The following is a 5,224-nucleotide window of genomic DNA, read 5'->3' on the forward strand; positions in this document are numbered from 1 at the left end:
ATCAAGGCTAGGTCAAATGGGTAATATTTGCAAGTTTGGGCATTCTTGTGTGTCTCCCCTCACTTCATATCAGCTGGATGCTTCACTCCCAGCTCTAGGCCTCCATGATTATGTCCTTTTCCAAGAGCTCAGGAGTCTCCAGGTCTCTCCACACTTCAGACCAATTTTCTCTCTCATCTCCAGGTCAACGGGAGTCTATGGAACATGGTTGAACTCAGCCCATTACTTCATTGCTGCCTTTCCCCCTTTTAACACTCACCAGTAGACCAACGTGGTCACCAGTAAGCTTACATGTCTGCTCATGTGTTCCCTTTGAGTTTCAGTCTTGGAGGTGGGTTGTTGCCTGAAGGGACTTGATTGCTTACCTTGATGGCTCCCCAGAAAATAACTTGCTTTTTCTTGTAGTAGCCAATAAGACTGCCATTTTTGTTTTGGAGTTTTCCTGCTGATCTTTCTTTCAAGAAGTATCTTCTGTTGCTCTAGTTGTTCCAGGCTAGTTTGTTGTCCTTTCTAGTGGGACTGTCCCACCTAAGAAAGTTCTAGATGTGGCTCAGGATGCCAACTAAGGTCCTATAAACTCCCAAGGCTCCCCAGAAAGTCTGTTTCACTGGTCCAATCAGTTATAGACTGAAGGCAGGCTTACAAGCTTTGTGTAACCATGTTTACGATATTCGTTTCTATCCCACTCAAGTATCTATTTTACAATAGTAGGCAAGGGAAACCAATATTCATAAGACAGTCAAGCATCCTCACATTATTTTCCCTCTTCAGACTATGCCTCTATCCCTGCATCACAGAGCCCTGTTTTTCCAAAGCTGAACATATATCACTCTTTATCTCTGTCTTATTTAGCCCATGCGAATTTGCCTCAGTGTTCCCCTATCTACCTGTTCTTCCACCCTCTTCTCCCTTCTTGTGTATTGCCTTCCCCATTACCTGAACTATGATGTGTCTACCCCCTACCCTGTGCTCTACCATCCTCATTCTACACCCTCCATTCCCCACTTCCACCGGTAACAAACAAAGAATGTTTTTTCCCCTTTACTATGGATATCTATTCTTAAGCTTTTACAACAATAGTCTTATGCAATATTTCTCCTTTTGTGACTGACTAATTTCACTCAGCGTAATGTCCTCAAGGTCCATCCATGTTATGTGGTGGCTTGCAGCTTCCTTGCTATTCTTCAAGGTAGCATAATATTCCATTGTGTGTATGTATCAAAATTTGTTTATCCATTCTTCCATTGGTGGGCACTTAGGCTGTCTCCATCTTTTTGCTATTGTGAATAGTGTTGCTATGAACATTGTTGTGCATATATCCACTTGTGATATGGCTCATATTGCTTGTGTATAAATACTGAGTAGAAGGATTGCTGGATCATAAGTTATTTCTATTTCCAACTTTCTGAGGAAACACCATACTGTTTTCCAGAGTGGTTGGACCATTTTTCAATCCCACCAGCAATGTAGGAGGGTCACAGTCTCTTCATATCCTCACCAGCATTTATTGTCCTCTACTTTTTTGATCTTGCTATTATTGTTGGTTTGAGATGATATCTCGTTGTTGTTTTGATTTGCATCTCTTTAATGGCTAATGGAGTCCTTGTGTGGTGCTGTGGGTAAATGCGCTAGACTGAAAAGCTGTTTAAACTGCAAGGTTGGTGGTTCAAGCTCACCAGCTGCTCCTCAGAAACCCTATACAGGGTCGCTATGGGTCAGAACCAACTCGATGGCACATCACAACAACAACAATGGCTAATGATTGTGAACATTTCTTCATATGCTTGTTGGCTGCCCAAATGGCTTCTTTGGTGAAGTGTCTGTTCATGTCCAGTGACCATTTTTTAACTGGATTATTTGTCTTCTTCTGGTAGAGTTGTAATAGTTTTCTATAGATTTTAGAAATTAGTCCCCTGTCTGATATGTCACTGATAAAGAAAGATTTTTTTCCCATTCTGTGGGCTCCCTTTTTACTCTTTTGGTGAAATCTTTTGATGCACATAAGTTTCTAATTTTTAGAATGTCCTAATCATCTGTTTTGTCTCCTTTTGTTTGTGTAATTTTCACAATGTATGGTAGTCTGTGTGTGCCCTGTAGTAGAGCCTTAAACTTGACCCTACTTTTTCATTGATGGTCTTTATAATTCTGGGATTCATGTTGAGGACTTTAATTCATGCTGAGTTGTTTTTGTATATGGTGTGAGGTAAAGGTCTTGTTTCAATCTTTTGAATATCTATTGTGCTCCCTTTTTGTCTCCTCTCCTGATCCCTGGGATCACCTCTTAAATGAATGCCTTGCACCTAAGTTCCTACCTCAGCCTCTATTTCAAAAAAAAAAAAAACCCAAAAACCCAAACTAATACAGATACACATCATTGGAGTCACTCCTTTGAGTAAAATAAAGGCAGGGCATCGTCCAATAGCTCTTGTAAAAATGCACACATATAACTTAGTGGCTGAGGAAAAGTCCTCTCTCTCAATCCGATTTACATGGAAACTTAATCAGGAGAGCCATTTGTCACCTGGGAAGGCAGAGAGAGAGGAGACCCAAAAGCTTTAGGATTATTAATGGGGGTGTCAGGCAACAGGGCAAAAGAGGCCCTGGGGAACCAGGACTCAACAGAAGTGACAACAGCAAGGACAGGCCCTTAGGTGGTATGTGTTTGTATGTATGTGTGTATCAGTGAAGCAGAAGGGATAGGTAGAAGGGAGTGTATAGCTTCTGGGCAGCATGAAGGTGCTCACTTGGGTGAGGAAGGGACTGGGCCCCAGTTCAGGGTTCTGGGTTAAAACACAGTGACAAACACTTTGCCTGGAACTCTATTCTGACTAGTCACAGCTTCTCTCCTCAATGCAGATTTCCAGAAGTCAGTTGGGTCCATGAAATTGTAAAGTTACCTTTGTCCTGAATGTGATAAGTAAACAATAAAGCCAACACAGAAATCAGTCAATAGACGTCTCAGGAGCCTTTAAAAATTCAACTTTGTCAGAAAATTGCACCTATTAATAATGGATGACATTTTTAAAGTACTTACTATGTGCCTGGAATAGTTCTAAATTATTTGTCATGTCTTTGCTATTTAATCCTCAAGATAGTCTGTATCTACATATAAGGGAACTGAGGCACAGAGTGATTAAGTAACTTGTCCCAAATCATTAAACTAGCAAAGTGTTAGATCAGGATTTAACACCAGGTGAAAAATATGAGCAAGGCAAGGTGTTTGGTGCTTTAGAGACATAAATGTCATATGAGATGGATTTCAGGTATTTGAGAACTCCAAATTTTATTGGGGGAGACAGACATTTACACAAATAACAAAAACATGAAGCAAAATGAACGAAACCTCATAACAGTCTCTAGGGTACCATCTTATGTTAAATAGACTCTGATTATACAGTTTATGTCTCATTTCAGCTTTTACAGGAACAGGTGCTGGGACATTTTAGGGTGGGAAGTGCTCAGGTTCCCAGGACTGGATGAGGTTAGGTTGATGTCTTAACAGAGATGAAGTCATGCCTCCTCAGTACCACTGGGAACAGGACCATGATCCTCTTTTGAGACTTCCTGCCAAATTTCTGGGTTTTCTTATATGCACCTTCATTCATTCAATTGTTCATTCATTCTGTAAATGCATATTGAGACCCTCCAGCTCTTATATCCATGCCTCCACTTGGTTTTAGGCATCATGAACGTTCTGGAAAGACCACTAAACAGGTCTCTCTGTACCTGTACCCTGCTAAGTAGGCAGAAGGCAAAGAGTCCCACCAACTGCCTAGCTCAGAGGTGAGTTGAACAAGGATGGACACCTGATTTTAAGCGGGGGAAGTGGGATTTACTTAAGCTGCGCTGAGTCCATCAGATTTCCTTTCCAGAAAATCTGAAGGAAAAGGAACAGGCTGGTTCCAATCTGTACTAGACAATGACACTGTAAGAGAATGTACACTTAGGGCTGAGTTGACTGTGATAAGCCATTCACAAAGTAAGTAAGTGAAGGAAGCCTGTTGAAGAGCCAGGAAGCTGGGAAGAGGCTCACACTGAGAGAGTCCAGCTTGAAAGGGACCATGTGGCCCTGAGAAACAGACTGTGATGTTCAATGCCTGAATTTTCATTCTTGATTCCTTTTTATAGCAGACATGCTGTTCATTTCCTGCTCTTTTGATTCTATAAGATCTCTGTGTATTCACTGTAGACCTCCCTTTTGGAGTTAATTTGAGTGAGTTTCCCTTCCTTTCAGACAAAAGAAGCTCTTATTATTATTCACTCTTAAGCTAAATAGCATTAACTCATATTATGGAATACTATATTGTGGAACACTAACAAATAGTAAGGCACATAATAAAGAGGAAAGCAGAAGAATGTAAACTGTGCATGATAAATATGTGGATAAAATGTTTCATTCTAAAATATAGAAAGAGACTTCCAGTTTGGTGGTGGCAGAGCAGAGTCAGGTAGGACAGGCTCCATGGAGGAGGGGCTGAAAACCCAGAGATGCTGCTCTCACGGAACAGAACCAGAGCTCTGGATCTAGCATAAGTGTCAGGGCATCAGTTTCCCACAACTGCCAGTGGAAAAATCACGGTATAAAGGCAAATATTGCAATTTAGAAATCAGTCAAGAAATCAGGACTCCCTCTGTGGCAATCCCGCCCAACGGAGGTCAAAGGGCGGGGCTACAGCCAGACCAGCACAGGGAACTAGCACTAAAAGCAGCACAGTGACATTTGCAAAAAGAAGTGTGGGGGGATTCTATATATATTTTTTCCTCCTCTTCCCTGTCGTGCCTTCTTTGCCCAGCCCAGATGCCTTCAGGTGGGTGGGTGTGCACCCCCCAAAAAATGTCAGCGTTGAGACCACAGCTTTCCCACAACACATAGTGAAAGAGCCGCATGGGTCCAAGAGCAAATTCTTTGGCTGCTGCTTTTTACTTCATCCTGTGGGTCCTAGCCCTAAAGTTAACTTGTGTGGGACCCTTTACTCCTGACTATCCAGCAAGAAAAAAAGCAGGTTTGGCCTGACAAAAAAACCATATGAACAATCTGTAAAACCCTAACATAAAAAAGATGCAATGATTTCAAGAATTATGCTGTGCACACACAGATACTTAACTGACCTTCAGAGACAAAAATAGTAAACAATCTTTCTCCCATTAACTTCTCAATATCTCTCTGCACATCTCTACAGTGATGACTAGAGAAGGGGCCTGAATGAGTGGACACCCCCACCCA

This window comes from Chrysochloris asiatica, unplaced genomic scaffold (genome assembly GCF_000296735.1).
Source record: "Chrysochloris asiatica unplaced genomic scaffold, ChrAsi1.0 scaffold00062, whole genome shotgun sequence".
NCBI lineage: Eukaryota > Metazoa > Chordata > Mammalia > Afrosoricida > Chrysochloridae > Chrysochloris > Chrysochloris asiatica.